Source organism: Ursus arctos, unplaced genomic scaffold, assembly GCF_023065955.2.
Source record: "Ursus arctos isolate Adak ecotype North America unplaced genomic scaffold, UrsArc2.0 scaffold_1, whole genome shotgun sequence".
Taxonomy (NCBI): Eukaryota; Metazoa; Chordata; class Mammalia; order Carnivora; family Ursidae; genus Ursus; species Ursus arctos.
In genome coordinates, this window is record NW_026622763.1 from 54175213 (window position 1) to 54195265 (window position 20053).

The 20053-nt window shown below is 38.8% G+C and overlaps 1 long non-coding RNA gene across 2 annotated transcripts in view; it reads right to left on the reverse strand.

Moving 5' to 3' along the window:
- The window catches only part of LOC113250748 (uncharacterized), a 68982-nt gene that overhangs the window by 26180 nt on the left and 22749 nt on the right, over positions 1-20053 (reverse strand). For both annotated transcript variants that reach the window (XR_006408787.3, XR_003314184.4), the window contains exon 2: positions 4701-4792. This is a non-coding gene — a long non-coding RNA (uncharacterized LOC113250748). The remainder of the gene's footprint in view (positions 1-4700; positions 4793-20053) is intronic.

Here is a 20053-nt window from a genome sequence, read left to right on the forward strand (position 1 = left end):
GAGAGGACTCAAATAAACAAAACCAGAAGTGAAAGGGAGAAATAATAACCAACACCACAGAAATACAAAGGATTGTAAAAGTATATTATGAAAAATTATATGTGAACAAATTGGACAACCTAGAAGAAATGGATAAATCTCCAGAAACATATTACCTCCTAAAACTGAATCAGAAAGAAATAGAAAATTTGAACAAACAGATTACCAGCAGTAAATTGAATCAGTAACCAAAAAAACTCCCAAGAAACAAGAGTAAGGACCAGATGGTTTCACAGATGAACTGTACCAAACATTTAAAGAAGAGTTAATACCTATTCTTTTTGAACTATTCTAAAACATAGAAGAGGAAGGAAGGCTTCCAAACTCATTCTATGAGGCCAGTATTACCCTGGTATCAAAACCAGATGAAGACACTACAAAAAAAGAGAACTACAGGCCAATATCTCTGATGAACATATGTGAAAAAATCCTCAATAAAATATTAGCAAACTGAATCCAACAATACATTAAAAAATCATTAATTACAATCAAGTGAGATTTATTCCAGGGATACAAGGGTGGTTTAGTATTTGTAAATTAATCACATGATACATCACATCAACAAGGGAAAGTATAAAAACCATTAGATCATTTCAATAGATGAAGAAAAAGCATTTGGCAAAGTACAACATCCATTCATGATAAAAACCCTCAACGAGGTAGATTTAGAGGTAACACACTCAACATAATAAAGCCATATATGAAATACTCAGAGCAAATATCATACTCAACGATACTCACTCAGAGTTTTTCTCCTAAGATCAGAAACAAGATAAGGATGTCTACTCTCACCACTTTTATTCAACTTTATACTGGAAATCCTAGCCACAACATTCAAACCAAGAAGAAAGAATGCAAGCATTGAAATTGGTAAGGAAGAAGTAAAACTTTCACTATTTGCAGATGACATGATACTATATATAGAAAACCCTAAAGGCTCCACCAAAAAACAACTAGAACTGATGAATGAATTCAGTAAGGTTGCAGTATATAAAATCAATATACAGAAATCCATTGCATTTCTATACGCTAGTCATGAATCAGCAGGAAGAAAAATTGAGAAAACAATCCCATTTACAATTTCACCAAAATAATGAAATACCTAGGAATAAACTTAACCAAATTGATGAAAGACCTATGCTTTGAAAACTATAAAACCCTGATGTAAGCAATAGCAGATGACACAAACAAATGAAAAGATATTCCATGCTCATGGATTGGAAGAACAAATATTGTTAAAATGTCCATACTACCCAAAGCAATCTACAGATTCAATGCAGAATATATCAAAATACCAACAGCATTTTTCACAGAGCTAGAACAAACTATCCTAAAATGTGTATGGAACCCCGAAAGACCCTGAATAGCCAAAACAATCTTGAAGAACAAAACTGGAGGTATTACAATCCCTATAGCAAGATATACTACAAAACTGTACTAATCAAAACAATATGGTATTGGCACAGAAACAGACATATAGATCAATGGAAAGACTGGATAGCCCAGAAGTAAAACCAGATTAAATTGTCAGTTAATCTCTGAGAAAGACAAGAATATAAATGGGAAAAAGTCTCTTCGAGAAATGGTGTTGGGAAAACTGGAGAGTTACCCGCAAAGGAATGAAACTGAACAATTTTCTTACACCGTACACAAGAATAAACTCAAAATGGATTATGAGACCATAAACGTCCTAGAAGAGAGCACAGGCAGTAACTTCTTTGACATCGGCAGTAGCAACATCTTTCGAGATACGTCTCCTGAGGTAAGGGAAACACAAGCAAAACAAATTATTGGGACTACATAAAAATAAAAAGCTTCTACACAGCAAAGAAAACAATCATACCGAATGGGAGAAGATATCTGCAAATGACACATCCAATACAGGGTTAGTATCCAAAATACATAAAGAACTTATATAATTCATCACCAAAATAATCCAATTAAAAAATGGTCAGAAGACATGACAGACATTTCTCCAAAGAAGACTTACAGATGGCCAACAGACACATGAAAAGATGTCCAACATCATTCATCATCAGGGAAATGCACATCAAAAGCACACTACCACCTCACACCTGTCGGAAAAGCTAAAATCAAAAACACAAGAAATAAGTGTTGACAAAGATATGGAGAAAAAGGAGCCCTCATGCACTGTTAGTGGGAGTGCAAACGGGTGCAGCCGCTCTGGAAAACAGTATGGAGGGTCCTCAAAAACTATGAATAGAATCACTATATGACCCTGTAATTTTACAACTGGGTATTTACCCAAAGAATTAGAAAGCACGAATTCAAAAAGGTATACACACCCCTATATTTATCACAGCATTATTTACAATAATCATATATACAGTGAAGTATTACTCAGCCGTAAAAAAGAATGAAATCCTGCCATTTGTAACAACACAGACGGACCTAAGAGAGTATAATGCTAAGCGAAAAAAGTCAGTCAGAGAAAGACAAATACTGCATGATTTTACTCATATGTGGAATTTAAGAAACAAATGAGGGGCGCCTGGGTGGCTCAGTCATTAAGCGTCTGCCTTCAGCTCAGGGCGTGATCCCAGGGTTCTGGGATCGAGCCCCGCATCGGGCTCCCTGCTCTGCTGGGAGCCTGCTTCTTCCTCTCCCACTCCCCCACTTGTGTTTCCTCTCTCACTGGCTGTCTCTCTCTCTGTTGAATGAATAAATAAAATCTTAAAAAAAAAAAAAGAAACAAACGAAAAAAGGAAAAAAGAGACAAACCAAGAAATAGACTCTTAACTATAGAGAACAAACAGATGGGTCCCAGCGGGGAGGTGGGGAGTTGACGGGTGAACAGGTGATGGGGATTAAGGAGTGCACTTATCATGATGAGCCCTGAGTAATGTATTGAGTTGTTGAGTCACTATATTGTACACCTGAAACAAATATAACACTATATGTTAACTATCTTGGAATTAAAATTAAAAAAAAAAACACATTGGGACTAATTATACTCCTATGAGAGTCTGGAAACTTTTTTTTTCCTTTTGGAGGGTGCAGGAGTGGGAGAAGAGGGTCACTTACACTTTGTAGAATACATTACACTTTTGGGTAGAATATGGGCAAGAGGACATTAGTGCTAACAGGGATGCTAGAGATTATGTAATACATGGCATTGATTCATAGATAAAGAAAAAAAGTCCAGCTAGATTATGGTCCTTGCTCCAGATTACAGAACTGGACAAATACTAACACTTATTTCTTTTCCTTGATTCATAGTTGGGATATGTTTTTTTTTTTTTTTTTAAAGATTTTATTTATTTATTTGACAGAGATAGAGACAGCCAGCGAGAGAGGGAACACAAGCAGGGGGAGTGGGAGAGGAAGAAGCAGGCTCACAGTGGAGGAGCCTGACGTGGGGCTCGATCCCGTAACGCCGGGATCACGCCCTGAGCCGAAGGCAGACGCCCAACCGCTGTGCCACCCAGGCGCCCCCATAGTTGGGATATGTTTTGCTCAGATGCTAGATTGCTACCACCGATAGAATGCACGGTGACTATTAACTGCTTCTCAGATCACCAAGAAGTTGTTGAACATTTGTCACTTTTTAGCTCTTCAAGATAGTCAGTTAACATACATTTTGATATATGATTTGAGAATCCTTTTGCATTTGAAATGCTGTTTAAAATCAGCATTATTTGAAGATAACACCACATAGCATTTCTGAATCATCAGAAGAAACTAATTATTCAAGTAGAAATAACAGGCAATGCCATAATTCAAAGAACTAGAGCAGGGGTTGGCAAAGTGTTTCGGTAAAGGCCACATAGTAAATATTTTAGGCTTTGCAGTTCATACAGTCTCTGTTAAAACCACTCAACAATGCCATTGTAGTGTGAAAGCAGTCATAAACAATATGCAAAAGAGTGAGCGTGACTATGTTCCCATAAAACATTATTTACAAAAACAGGCAGTGTGCTGAATTTGGCCTTCAGGCTGGAGTTTGCAGACCCCTGCCCTGGAGTCCTAAATTTTATAGGCTTTAAGTGGAGTGTATATATAAAGTCACCCAGAACGCTTGCTCTAAAAATGCTGTTAATCTTTTGTTTGGTTAGTTTTATTTATTTTTTAAATAGCTCCTACATATTTTAATAAATCTAATGTAACTCTAAGTGACAGGCTCCTCCTAGAGATGTGTGTGTGGCCTGGCAAGAGTCATGTCCCATGACTGATATCAGTTACCTCGTCTAAAAAATGGCATATCATCCATCCTTATTTAGTTGCTTATTTCTGAGCCGGCCAGCTCAGGAATGTTAGTAGGATGCACAAAAAACACAAAGGGCATACTATTTATTTAGAGATGAATTTGTTTTATCTATATGGTTTTTTGTTTCGTTCCTTAAGGATGCCAAGTGCAGGGCACCCAGCTGGCTCAGTTGGAGGAATGTGCGACTCTTGGTCTTGGGGTTGTGAGCTCGAGCCTCAAGTTGGGTGTAGAGATTACTTAAACATAAAATCGTAAAAAAAAAAAAAAAAAAAAAAAAAGAATGCTAAGTTTCTATCCTAGCCTCTTGTGTGGCCTTCTGTGCGTTACCTCAGCTTCTTTATCTGAATCATAAGGAACCATGCTCACTCACATCTTACGGGTGTGGCAAGGGAAGCTCTCCAGATATGCCAGATGTCATTTATCTAGCACTTACATGCTATTGGAGCTGGACATGTCCACACACTTTAATTGTTGCATACTGATGACTGCCAGGCCTCACAGTCTTGTGGCTTTCCATCAAACAACCTGAGAAGGGAGATAAAAAGGAAAGAAAACTAACAAAAACAGAAAAGGAAAGACAATAAAATGTAAGGATAATGGCTGAGTGGGTAATGGCAGGCAACATCTTTAGCTACCATGAAAAGTATTAAGCCAATGTGTTTGTTGAATTCATTTTGTTGGTGGTCACTTTGTGTTCACTCCGAACATCCCGCAGTTAGCTAAGTAAACACACATGACTGATGAAAGAAGAAAGGGAACTATTTTTATAGGGACCATTAAACTTTAACTACCATCTGGAAGGGAATGATTAGAGAAGATCAAAATTAAGGCAGTCAACACAAATGCTGTGTGAATACCTCAGGGAATTAACATGGATAAAGACAGTGAACTTGTGGTTAAATAAAGAGACAGACATAAGAGGGAAGTGGTGAACACATCCTTTATAGCTTTAGACCTCATGGTCACATTCATTGCCAAGAGAGCTCAAAGGGGGGAGAAATAACAAGGAGGCCATGAGAAAATCCGAAACACCTGGAAATAATCAGATGCTCTGCTCCAGTCATAAAAAAAGAAAGTTAAAGAACGACCCAGGACCACATCATTTGGGCTTCCTCCCTTCCCAGGAAGGAAATGCTTATAGGAGAGGTGTGTTGAAATTGGCAGATAGTTAATATTCAGATTAGCCTAGTGCTTAACAGTAGGAAACGGGTTGTATGTACCGCTGGGAAAAAAATGTAAGGAACTATATCCTTGTGAACACGAAAGACTCCATAATTTCTGGGAATCACTGTTTTCCCACTAATTAAACAGTCACCCAGCAGGTACTTTGAGAGAGAACAGGAAAAAGGGAGGTTCGGGCCTTCCTCTTTCAGGGCGTACTTCTGCCTTTCATCAGTACTTAACCCCACGGCTGTTCACCCCATTGAGAGTGCACATAAAAGCTTCAGAGAGAAAGCTACTTGTTTTGTTTTGTACTTTGTCTCTGTATTCAGATGGACTCAGAAGGCCAAACTTCTGAATATCTGAAAGAGGCATCAAGACGGGTGAGCTATGCCGGGTGAGTCCCTCAGCCTGTCCTCCATTCTGAAGAAGCTCCATGTGGGGCAAGTCCAGAGCCCTGAATGAATGAACTAACTTTCTTTCTTTCTTTCTTTCTTTCTTTCTTTCTTTCTTTCTTTCTTTCTTTCTTTCTTTCTTTCTTTCTTGCCTCTTTCTTTCTTTTCTTTCTTTCTTGCCTTTTTCTTTCCTTCTTTCTCTTCCTTCCTTCCCTTTCTTTCTTGAAATACAGTTGACACATAACATTACACAAACTTAAGGTGTTCATCTGATACATTTATACATTGTAGTATGATTGCTATTGAAGTGATAGTTACATAACCATTTCTTTTTAATGGTGGGAATAATTAGCAAGCCTGATGAGGATAATAGAACATTGTTGTCCACATTCGCTCTACTGTGTGGAGGGCCCAGAGCTTCGATTATTGGAGTGATCAACATAGTTTTGGAAGGAATGAGCGGAAGGAGTTTGCCTCAGGCATTGCAATGTAAATATCCTGAGGCAACAGGGAGGAGGGATGTACATGGAAATTCACCATGCAGTTTTCCCCTCTCTGGTTTCTTCTTATTTAAGGTCTTGACTCTACCAGGTAGTGTGCAAAGTGAGTTTCCATCTTTTATCTCATTGATCGCCAATACAATTTTATGAGGTATGCATATAATCCCGTTGTACAGAGGAGAAAACTGAGAACCAAGTCAGAGAGAGATTAAGTAACTGGTCCAAAGGTAAGGACATGTGGTTAGGAAATGCTGGTGTCAGCACTTAAACCCAGTTCTTGCTCTCTGCAGTTTTTGCTCTTATGCTCTTACCCACCATGAAAAAAATCTCCCTCTTGTGCCTCTGCTGGCACCCAAATCCTCAGTATTATGACCTCCACACTTTCCCTTTCTCGAAAGATGTTGGGCTCAACTTCCTGTTAGGGTCAGAGGCTTAAAAATAATGGAGACAGCCTAGTAAAGCATTGGGGCAAAGCAGCTATAATCCCCCTGCAGCAGGAGCCAGAGGCTCCCCTGCACAGCGAGGGAGGCCGAGCCAGGGAGGACTGGGCAAATCATCGCCACACGGGCTGGTATATTTGGCCCCTTCCAAGGCTTTTGCAAAAGAGAATCAATGAGAAATAAAATGCCTGAATTTTTTTTTTCAAGCTTTGAGTAGTGTTTGGTATAGTCTGGCGGCGCTTTATAAGAACATTTCCTTTGTTCCTTATTTTTAGAATAAAATATTTTAGAGTAAAATTCCATTTTAATTAAAATTCAAATAATGGCACAACTCATGCACCTATACCCTACGTGCAAGAAAATGCAGTATTACAAGTCTGAAAATTCAAAGGTGTGCCAGAAACCTCATCATTAACGCACTTCCTTCTGCCTTTGTACTTCTGGAATCTCTAAACATCTGGTGATTTTACCATCAGGAAACAGTGCAGTGTCCATCTGTTAAATCAGGCTTTCGCTTCATTCACCTGGGAGGATCAACCAGATGTGGGCGTCGTTTACATTATTAATGATTTCAGTCTTCCCTTTGTACATGCCCTGTGAGGGCGCGGTGTGAGGTAGTCTATAAATCACTAACAAGTGAAAAAGTCATATTTTACTTTACTTTAGGCATCAGGAAGAAGCAGAACACTTTTTTTTTTTAAGTCCGAGCATAAATCAGTAGCATCTATGTAAATTTCTGCCACCGAAGACTTTTAACTCCTTTTCTTCGACAGAAAGAAGACCTTCGACAGAAATAGGACCTCAACATTCACACGTGCAAATGTTTGCGGTGTGTGGATGCTCAGTGACTCACGCCAAGACGCTCCCTGGATCTCTCACTTGGCGGCAGCCTGTATGATCTTTGCCACTTGTTTATAAATAGCTTCGTACGAGATTTCAGTCCGCACTCTTCCTATCCCGTCCCAGCGTTAGCCATGCCCGCATGTTACAATGCCCCTGTGACAACGCACTGACTTCCATGGGCGTCAGTGGCCTGAGACAGTGTGGCATCATGACGACAAGTGCAGGCTCTGTCCATTGTGACACTGGGGACTCGGCAAGTTACTCAGCCTCTCCAAGCCTCGTTTCCTCCTCTGTAAAGTGGGGATGATGACGATAGTAGTATCTACTTTGCAGAGTTGTGTTCAGAATTAAATATGACCAGCTATATAACTGCCTGACACATAGTAAGAACTCAGCAAAGTTAGCAATTACCAAATGGTAAGGCACTGGGAGCAACCTGCTTGTAAAAAACCTTTCTCAGCAAAATCGAGCAGAAGGTACAGTTTTCCCATATACTCCCTGTTCCTGCACATTCACAGCCTCCCTCCTTATCACCCTCCCCCCGGAAGCATGTTTGTTACAACTGATGAACCGACACTGACCTATACACAATGACCCAAAGTCCACAGTTAACCATAGGGCTCACTCTGGGTGCTGTACGCTCTGTGGGCTTGGACAAGGTATGACATGTATCCATCACTACGGTATCACACAGAGCAGTTTCACTGCCTTAAAAAAACCTCTGTGCTCTGCCTATTCATCCCCCCTTCTCCCTAGTCCTGGCAATCACTGATCTTTTTACTCTCTCCATCGTTTTGCCTTTTCCAGAACGTCATATAGTTGGAATCATACAATATGTAGCTTTTTCAGATTGGCTTCTTTCACCTAGCAATATACACTTAAGTCTTCTCCATGTCTTTTCCTGGCTTGACAGCTCATTTCTTGTTAGCGCTGAATAATATTCCATTGTCTGCACGTACCACACTTTATTTGTCCAATTCACCTACAGAAGGATATTTTGGTTGCTTCCAGCTTTTGGCACTTGTGAATAAAGCTGCTATAAACATCTGTGTGCGTGTATCTGTGTGGCCCTACTGAGGAGTGCAATTGCTGGCTCGTATGGTAAAAGTTGGTTTCGTTTTGTACGAATCTGCCAAACTATCTTCCAAAGTGGATGTACCATTTTGCATTCCTACCGGCAAAAAATGAGAGCTCTGCTCAATTTTGCTGTGAACATAAAACTGCTCCAAAAATTAAGTCTACTAAAGACGTAAAGGAAGCCTTTCTCTTGACAAAATGTTTTCAGTTAACCGTTTTCTTTCTTTAAAAAAAAAAGATTTTATTTATTTGACAGAGAGAAAGAGCGCACACACAAGCAGGGGGAGGGGGCAAGGGAGAAGCAGACTCCCCGCTGAGCACCGAGCCAGACTCGGGGGCTTGATCCCAGGACCCTGGGGTCATGACCTGAGTCGAAGGCAGATGCTTAACCAACTGACACACCTCACTGGCCTTCAGCATTTTCTCGTTTCCCTTTCCCTCCTCTTTCTCTGACTGTGACCCATCCCAGTCTTGCCCTCATCCTGCTCTTGCCTCTACCTGGGACACACCTGGCACGCTTGCCATCACTTGCCAGCTTCCCCAGGGCTAGGTTAAGAGTTTTTAAGAGTTAATGTAGGAACCTCCCTCTACTTCCCGCTTTCCAGAACCCCTGTTTTCCCTCTGGATTCCTTCTCCCATCCCTAGTCTTACATCCCACCTCCTTCTCATGGTTCAGAGTGCCACCACTTCTTGCCACTCACCCCTTGGTGGTGCCTATGGCTTGTATTTTAGAGTTTAGAAGCACCAACTCCTCTCTGGCAGGGAAGGAGAAGGGAAAAGGCAGAGTCCCTGTTCCCTTCCAGGGCTGCAGCCAGAGGAAACATATCACTAGTATCTCAGCTCCATTTTCTTTTCTTTTCTTTTTTTTAAAACATAATAATATTATGTTAGTCACCATACAGTACATCCCTGGTTTCTGATGTAAAGTTCTATGATTCATTAGTTGCGTATAACACCCAGTGCACCATGCAATACATGCCCTCCTTACTACCCATCACCAGTCTATCCCATTCCCCCATCCCCCTCCATTTTCTGAACTCATTTTCCAAGAAAGATTGAACTAAGCTGTGGTTATTTCCTGAAGTGTTTGTTGAATCCATGTTTCATCCATATTTGATGCTAAAGGGAGTTCTGTGCTGACCTGAGACCTACTGATTCACAAGTCAACGTTAGAAACATAACTCTTCATTGAACAGGCACACTAGTGCTGGGAATAGAACAAGAATCTGCTTGACTATTTAGCAATAATGCTTTAATCCAGATTTTTCTACACTGTGAGATCTTCACTTGATCTGATTCATATTCTATCAGTCTAGTAACATATTACTTTATACAGTGGTCTAAAATTGGCACTGGATTAAAACGTCTGCCCAACTATGAATTGGCTTTTCTTTTTGCATATGGGTCAGCTGAGGGGGAAATGATACAGAGAAAAATCTAAAGATTGGGTGTTGTCAGCACCACCTGTGTGGCTGCAGGTTCTTCTGACTCTCTTATGGTTGGGTCATAATCCATTCTGGGGGTCTTTCCAGATGCCCTTCCAATATCCAAATCCAGAATTTCACCCCCCCCTCCGAAATCAGGCCAAATACCTGTTTATATAGCTAAAAAATTGAACATGGATTAAAACACTAAGAAAGAACATGGAGAATGTTAGTCAGAATACCGTTTATATTTCTTTATTGTGAAGAATGGAATATATATATATCCCCCATATCTTCTTTATCCATTCATCTATCAGTGGACAACACTTGGGCTACTTCCATAATCTGACTATCGTAAATAATGCTGCAAAAAACATAGGTGTGCATATATCTTTCAAATTGGTGTTTTTGTGTTCTTTTGGTGAATACCCAGTAGTGGAATTACTGGATCATATGGTGATTCTATTTTTAATTTTTGAGGAACCACAGTGGTTGCACCAGTTTGCAATGGTGCACCAGGGTTCCTTTTTCTCCACGTCCTTACCCACACTTGTTGTTTCTTGTGTTTTTGATGTTAGCCGTTCTGACAGGTGTGAGGTGAGATCGCATCGTGGTTTTGATGTGCATTTCCCTGATGATGAGTGATGTTGAGCATCTTTTCACGTGTCTGTTGCCCATCTGTCTGTCTGCTTTGGAGAAATGTCTGTTCATGTCTTCTGACCATTTTTTAATTGGATTATTTGTTCTTTTGGCGATGAGTTGTATAAGTTCTTTATATATTTTGGATACTAACCCTGTATCGGATATGTCATTTGCAAATATGTTCCCCCAATTCAGTATGATTGTTTTCTTAGCTGTGCAAAAGGTTTTTATTTTGCTGTAGTTTACTTTTGCTTTTGTTTCTCTTGCCTCAGGAGACATATCTAGAAAGATGTTGCTATGGCTGGTATCAGAGAAATTACAGCCTGTGTCCCCTCTAGGATTTTTATGGCTTCAGCTCTCACATTTAAGTCTTAAATCCATTTTGAGTTTATTTTTGTGTATGGTGTAAGAAAGTACACACACCAATATCTTAATTATAAATATTAGTGAGTGAAAATATTACTTGACTCCTAATATTTAATTTCTAATTTCATTAAAGTTCAAATATACTGCTATTAAATGACACTGACTTACAAAACATAATTCAGATGTAGTGAATAATTAAAATGGAAAACAGAATTTCAAATAGGATACAAATTTGTATTTGAAATATTTTTTCTCCATTTGTATACATACAAAGATGAGAATATCAATGTATCTTACATGTTAACCAGAAATAAACTACTACTAGGATGGATTGAACATACTTGGAATTTTTAAGAACTTGGTTGATTTTCATATATTAAGTAGACTATTCATTTTCTTGCAAAATCAGCCTCTCCTCCAAGATGTAACAGAAAAAAATAAAAGAGAGGGACCCATTCAAACATGGTAATTTCTATGTCCTAACAAGTTTATAAATGCAAATATTGATGATTTTTAAAAGTGGAGAATTTATGGGTCATAAGAAGGTACTATTTTTTTTGAAAATGATAATGATATAATTTTTTGAGCACCTACCCTCTGCTAGGCATGATGTTGATGCTTCACATTCATTAATTTTGTCATTTTGTATAACTTCAAGGTTAGCAATTTTCTCCAAAAAATCTGATGCTCAAGAAAATTTTAAAAATTGGCTATAGCTTATAAACATTGCACAGTTTGGTTAGCTGCACAATGCTTACTTGCCTTGGAGTTTACCCTCCATCTGCATTTATAGCTTCTCTTGAAGTCAAAATTTAGAGAGCTGCTCCAAAAGTATGGACAGTTGCAAATGCCTCACTTGTCTTCCCACTTCCAGTATTAGCAACCTTCAGTCCACTTAGCACACAGCCAAAGGACAGGGGCCTTTTTTATTTTAAAGATTCCATTTATTTAATTGAGAGAGACCGTGAGTGCATGAGTGAGGGGGTTAGAGGGAGAGAGAGACGGAGAAGCAGACCCCCGGCTGAGTGGGGAGATGACGGCTCTATCCCACCACCCTGAGATCATGACCTGAGTTGAAGGCAGACGCTTAACTGACTGAGCCACCCAGGTGCCCCCCAGAGTGAGGTCTTTTAAACACATGTTGCTCCCTTGTTTAAGACCTTCCAAAGGCTTCTCATTACACTTCAGAAAACCCAAATTAATAAGCCTTGCATGATCTGGCCCCAGCCCCTCTCCAGCATGATTGCCCCCACCCTGCCCTCATCTGCTTTGTTTCAGCCACACTGGCCTTCTGTGGGTTCTGGGCACACCCAGGAATCCCTGAGCACATTCCTACTATTCCCACTTCCTAGAAAACTCTGGGCACTTCTCATCTTACAAACTATAGCTGGACTGTTACTCCAGAGAGGACCTCTAGGTTTGATTGTCACTGCTTCCTACTTGTTTCCTTCACAGCATGGACCACAATCTGTAGCTGCGTATTCTTTTGTTTATCTTTGGACTCTCTCACGGGTTGTAGCCTACCCAATGGCAGGAGTACATACATATGTATACTTAGTGCCTGGCATACAATAGGAGCTCAGTAAGTGCTTATGGAAAGGATGAATGGATTTAAGAATGATAGGAACCCGAATAGGAAACAGAATTTGCTAGAACAATGCCTAGACCTTATATGTCTTCAGGAAAGCAGAGAGGGACAAGGATATGTGGACCTAACTTGATGCGTGACTCTGTATGAATTCTTAAACCTTGTACTGGGAAACAACTTATCACACCGACCCAGATGAAGGTGGTAAAAGTATTTATATCCTTCATAGAACTGGTTGTCTGATTTAACCAACTAATTGTTATGTAGTACATTTAGATATTTTTATTCATCATTTTATTCACATTTTATGATTAAAACCTCAATATTTTGAAAAGTTAGGGAACTGGGTCCCAAATGTCTTATGCTAACTTTGTTTTAGCCCTGTCTATGCCCCAGGAGCCCAAAGGCTGTGACAAAAAACCATTCTGCATAGAGCATTTACACGCTTGATGTAGTACATGGCAGTTGCTAAGGCAGAAAGCCAGAGGTAATGAGCACCGAGAGAATTATGTGCGGATCTTCCTTGCAGCACCCCCCACTGTAACTGAACTACCCCTCCTGATCCTTCAGGTGCTATCAGGATGATTTTCTGCAGACTTCAAGAAAATCCCTGAAGGGCCAAAGATGCTTTCTTGATGTTACAATCCTTATTTCAAGGGAAGCTAAATGTTCGGATCCTAAGTGTTTTAATAAGTTACAAGAAAAAAGGAAATTCTAAGTTGAGATCTCCTCCCTCCCTCCCCGCCAAATATGAAGAAATAGATCTTTATACCTATTTATTGGCAAGGTAAAATAAATCCATAATATTCAGAGTTATACAAAAATGGGAAGTGGAAATTCAGTCTTCCAACTTACAGCCACAACGTACTCAGGATTCGGATTTTTTTCCACTTGTTCTTTTGAAGCAGAGGTGGAAAGCAATTAATGTTCTATTAAAGAAAACGTGCAGTATCAGCATATGAGGCCATCTGAGGTCCTTTTGACAATAAGCAATCTCTAAATCTCTAGCAGTGGGATACATAGGCCTATTTAACCATGGAAACCTGGCTTTCTCTCACAAATGAGACCTATAAATTTCACTCAAACAGTAAGAAGATCTGAAAGCTATGTCTCTGTCTCTGTCATAATCTACACTTGTCTCAGACATTCTCTTAGGTCCACAGGCTTTGTTTTAAAGCAACAGAATTGTTTAATTCTTCTGCAAGTGGTCCCCATAATATCAAGAGTGTAGATACCATTTAGTATTTGTGGCATTAGCAAAGAGCCCAAGCACAAAAATAAAGTGATAAAAATTTCTTCTCTCCTCTCATCTCCTGGAGTTAACTTAAGTAGAGTAAGGATACCTACCTACCTGCACTCTCTTTGCATTTCGGGTCTCTAGCTTTCAGATCTGTTTGCAATTTATTCTTTCATTATGTATACTAAAAAAATATTAGCTTTCTAAAGATACAGCTCACTCATGTATCTGTTTACAGGCAAAATTCACCAAGAATGATAATGGCCACCATTTTTTGAGATATTACTATATACCAAGTACTTTATAGTTACTTCGTTCAAACTTTATCACCATTTCCTCTAATGCAGGTACTACTCTTATTTTACACATGAAACACACACGAAACACACATGAAGAAACTCAAGATCCTACAGTTGGTTAGGGCTGAGACCCAGTGTTAAATTCAGTTTATTTGGCTCTGAAAACTGGGTGCTTAGTCACTACAAGATTCTACCATTTAATCATCCCGTAAGTTTCTTTTCTTTTTTTCCTAGAATAAAAGATAAAAGGGGAAAAAAAAACCCAAACATTTTTCTTACACAAGGATAGGTTTTTATTGACTCCCCTTCCTGTGTTAAAATGTAATGGCACTTTGGTCTCAATGCCAGTCAAGTATTCATTTTTTTGGTTTCTTTATCCTGTTCGTATTCAAAATGCACTTGATCTAAAAAAAGGGGGAGGACACTTAATTTGATTTTTTTTCTCAGATTCTTGCCAAATTATAACCTGCCTGTGTTCAAAAGGGTCAGATGTTCCTTCAGTTCCTTAATCTTTTCATAAGTTCAGTTATTCTAAAGAAGTAGTTTCCAACCTGTGGGTCTTAATTTGAGGAGCCCTTGGAGTTACTGTGAAAGGTGTATGAGTGGATTTTGAATTTGTGTCTCCTACCTATTTGTACTGCCACCTTCCAAATATATGAGATGTTATGATTGATTAAATGCGAGTTAATTTAAAATTAAATTGTTAAGCTGACAGTGGCTTGCCATCACTCTGTAGCTTTCTAATCAGCAGGTACTAAAAGTTCAAGAACTTGCAACAAAGGATCTTCATTAAGAAGGTTGACACCTGGTTTCAAATGGTCACTTTGAGATGCTGTAAATTCTCCAAATAAACGTTTTCAAATGTTTGCTTAAAGATTCTCAAAGACATCCATTCAAAATTAGAAATTTCTCTCAGGATACTGTTTTTGTAGACTACCCCCATTTTTGTTGAGCTCAAAGTTTCAAGAGAGAATCAAAGAAACACAGGAATCATGACTTCATCAAATCAAGGTTATATTTATATGGAGAAAAATGGGACTATACAGTACAGAAAGGTTGACTGGCAGAAGGTATTTGATACAGCTTTAGTTTTAACCATGATTTATCACTTTGGGAGGACAACCGGTCACCAAGCTTGTAACCCCGAGTCTCCATTTCTTGCTCTTGTCAGACTGCTCCAATATCAAAAGGAGAAACTCTTCCTTCACTCCCACCACTGCTGGGTGCTGCCCAGGAGGGGCTGGGACACAGACTTCCTGTGTCAGAGTACAAGTAGAGCAGAAGAACCTGCATGGGAGGCCGTGTAGAAGGGGCGTTGCGTGGATTAGTGAATGCTGGTTACGTGGGCTGCCAACTCTGGCTGTTCCCTCCTGGCGAGGCCCTGGTCTGGGCCTCTGAAGCTAGGTTTGCACTCCGGTGCGCAGGAAGAGGCTTGACCTCCCCTCCCTAGAGTAAACCTTCTCAGGAGTCTCTCTCTCTGGGCTTGTGATGACCCCATCCAAGCCGCGCGGTAGACTTTGCAGGCAATATTGGCTCTGTAGCTTATAATGCACTAGAAAGTGTACATTTCAGTCTTCTCTCTGATACTATGACTGGACTAGACATGAATTTGTGTGTGTGTGTTTTTACAATTTTACAATTCTTTCTCTGGACATGAGTGGTCATTTTATTTGTATCTGGTATATATAAAATGCTGTTTTTAATGTCAATATGTCCACCTCTAGCAATATTTTTCTTCCCGGGTAACCAAGCTTGTTGGAATGTATATAAAAATAAGAGGAAATGGACCATAAAAGAGGTGCCAAGTAACTTTCTCATGAATAAGGTGGATGAATTTTGGCCTGATTTATTTTTATTTTTTAGGTTTTGGTTTTTTTGGTTTTCTTCTACTTCCTTGGCTGTTGTATTCTGAAGAATGGAGTAATCAGGTATACGAGATAATGCTGAAGTGTTACTGTACTTTTGAAAGCACGGTTAGGTCTATTTTCTCAATCGTTGACAGGATCCAGGAAATAACAATTTTGTACATGCATGTACCTAAAGGTCAGGTGGAACAGATTTCATTCCAATTAAGAGTTATTGAAGTAAAATTTGTGAGGTAGAAGATGACAATTCTATCCATCCGTATTTCCTAACATTGAAATGTAGTTGAAATTGAGTTGATTTCATGGTAGGCTTTCCTAGATGCAAAATGCTTGCTAAAATTTCTATTCAGAATTTTTTTTTTTTGCAATTGAATGGATTTTGTGGTTGTGAAAACATACTCATTTCATATTTCTGGTCTTTATTTCTTAAGATATAACTAGCATCTATTCTATAATAAAATAAATTGACTTTTTCGCCGTGGAAACAGTAATTTCATATATCTTTTTAAAGATGCAGGTAGTATCTTTTCTATAATAAAATAGATACATTTTTGCATTTTTATTCAACTCGAAGAATAAGTATAAATCTTTAGAACTGACTTCTGTACCAAAACATTTTTTTAAATGAAAAATTGTCAATTGTAGTAGTTAACAAGGATAAAATTGCAGGTGGCTTTATGTTCCAGCATATAAGCTTAGGTTGAGCATTCCACTGTCATGTCACTGCTGTTCTCTGTAACCTTGATAGATCGCCCCTATAAATATCTCTCGGGGTGAAAAGTAATTTAATCTGTGGATCTGTATATTACCTCCTCATGAACATCCTATCAATTGTGCCAGAGTGCTTTCATGATATGCACTCAACTGAAACCATCAAACCTATTTCACTGAGGATTGTTAGTTAGACCAGAATCTTTGGTCTCAACTCTGTCTTTAAATTTTGCTAAAAGGTTGTTCACTTATGCATGGAAAAAAAAGCTAAGTTCGTGATTTGGTTTTGAAAGACTCTGCCTTATAGGCCTGGGTGACTCCTGGGAACTGGAGTATTCATTTGTTTTTATCTTGAGGTTGACCCAATTAGAACCCAGGTTACGTTTCTGTACAATCGCATAACTCTTATCACTTCCCAAATCATCTTGGAACTCGGTCGTGAGAACACAGCCTACCCTTCTTGCACCAACAGAGTGGAGAGTGCTAAGACGGCCCCCGCTTTGACAGCTCTCTTTTCTCTCTTCCTTTTCTTTGCCAGGACCCTTAGTTGAAAATTGTCTACAGCTCTCAGAAGATTTGGGTTCATTAGGAGGTGATCTGAATAGGGGATTGTGAAGCATAAATATGGACAGGCAATTCAAGACAACATGGTTAATAACGAGATAATTTAAATAATTTTCTTGATGCCTTTTTATTAAATAGCTCTCTCTCTCGAGAGGCCTGCAGACCTTTTTGGAAGAGCTGAAGGCTCTTTTCCACTAACTAGTATATAATTTGGGGCCACTCATTTAACCTCTCTGACCTCACTTACTTTGCCTGTTAAATAGGGATAATTGTATCTGCCCTATCTCAAGGGCTTTCGGGATAAAATGTGATGATAAATGTGAAAGTGCTTTTCAAAGTTAAAACAGCACCAAATACACAAATACTCAGACTCAGAGGACTGCACGCTGAATATATTTTTTCCAAATTGCCATGTATTTTTATGTGTTATGTTGAGATATTATGGCCCAGAAAGTAATTGTTTTACTGGATGGTATGTGGGGTGTGTATTTACGTGGTACAGGTTTTATATAGGAGAGGATTAAGTAGTTTGGGTAGCTACTAAATCTTCAATGTGTCTCTATTAAGTGTGCTGTTTCTGCTTATGAAAGCTGTTGGTAATCATTTGTATAAGTGATGTTATAAATTACTCTGTATAACTCTGGCAAATATTTATTTTAATACAAAATAGTTCAATTTTCTGTGATGAAAAGACTAATTAATTCAACCACCAAAATATCACTTAATCTTTAGTGGGAAAACCGGCTAGCTGTAAACCAAAAAATTTGGTTTTATTACATAAGTGTTCAACAATACATTTAACTTTAATGTAAAAGGCAAAATTGTAGAAATAGTGATATTACCCTCATTTGTAAGTTCTCTGTAAATTTGTTGTCTTTCACCACCAGCAGAGGGAGCCTGAGAACTAAATCGTGCCAAGATGGCTTTGTTAATTCTTTTGAATTTACACATTTAGCTCATAACAAAGAAATAAAAACCCATCACAGATTAATGGAAAGCCATCACACCTGGATTAGGCTGTAGATAAGCATCTGATTCCAGACTACCAATTAAAATGAGCATCAATAGACGAGGAATATCTGTAACTTGCCTTCTCTCACCCTACCAAAGCATCCGCTGCAAACTTCCACAATCTAACAAAGTTAATCATATCTCAGTGCACAGTTTATTTCACAGGACATCAGAAAGGATGCATGCTTCAAAATATAATTTTATCAAATACACAGCAACAGTATTATGAACTGTTCTCACTGACCACGTTATTTCCACGTGAGAACTGGAATGCACACACATATGGTGTAATCAGTTTTTCCTCCTTTCAGTGTATTTTATCACCTAAATTTTATTTTTTTTAAATAGAGGAAGAGAATAAGGTAATCTGAATGGAAAATAATCATGAAATCCCAGCATTTATGGTTCAACAAAAAATTTATGTATAGTTTTCTCATTGAAAAATAAAAGGTTTTCCAAACTTCAAGGGAAAAAAAACCTATCAGCACATTTTCATTGCTTTGTTTCCCTTAATTAGATATGACAGTGGAATGCAATTGTGTATTTTATGCACCTGTGACTAAAGAAACCTACTGGAATTTGATATTACATAGCAACTCTCATTTTAATAATGATACTGTAATAGTGGTGTAACTGCTAACCTAGCATCAAAAACCCACCTTTCTTGGAATCAAGACATTTACAAGCATGTATCTCTCTGCCTTCAAAGAGCTTATCAATTACCGTTGAAAATCCAATAACGATCGATTCCCTTCCTCATGCTGAAGAGGTCACTTCAGCAAACGTTTATTGAATGGCTATTATAAGCCAGCCACTGTGCACAATGCAGGGGTACAGATGTGAATAAGAAAGCACTGCTGCTCAGAATCAAGAGGCCAAGGTTGACAAGCAACCCAAGAACTACAAGGCAAGGCAGTACCTACAGTAATGAAGACAACACTGTGCTGGGCTTTAAGATTACTGAAGGCGGGTAACAAGTTTGTAAACCCCAATACCAAGCACAGTATTTTGCATATAGCTAGTGCCCAATAAATATGTAGCGAATTAGTTAACACGCGGAGTGTGGTAATAAAGCATCTTCTTGGTAAGCAAGTTCATTTTTTCCCACTGCTTCCCCTTCCCATCGCTCCAGTCCTCTTTCCCCTAGTTCTCACAACGTGGGGGATAGCCATGCTTTCTTCTTATGTAACATAGCAATTGTGTTGTATAATAATTGGTGCTTGATTCTTTGCTAGTCCCTGGACTTTTTATTTGCAATTCCCTATGCTGTGAAACCTTGGAATCTATAAGACGTATGTAACAACAACAACGACAACAAACCCCACCAAAATCCACAATACAGAGATGCGATGGGCATTCTGTTAAGTACCATATATGCATTATCTCACTTGAACCTAAAAATAGTTGTCATTATTCGTTTTTTCAGGAGAGCGATCTTATGCACAGAAGAATATCTGGATAATAAGTGGAGCTCATATTTGAATCTAGGACTCTGACGTCAGACTTCCTGCTCTGAATGACTGAACTATATTGTCTCTTTATTTAGGGTGCTTAGAGGCCATTTGAATTAGTAGTGGAGACACTTTCTTGGAAGAGACAGTCTACTTCCTCCAAGAATATTATAAATAAATTGCTTTTAATACATAAGATATATTTAAGCTGT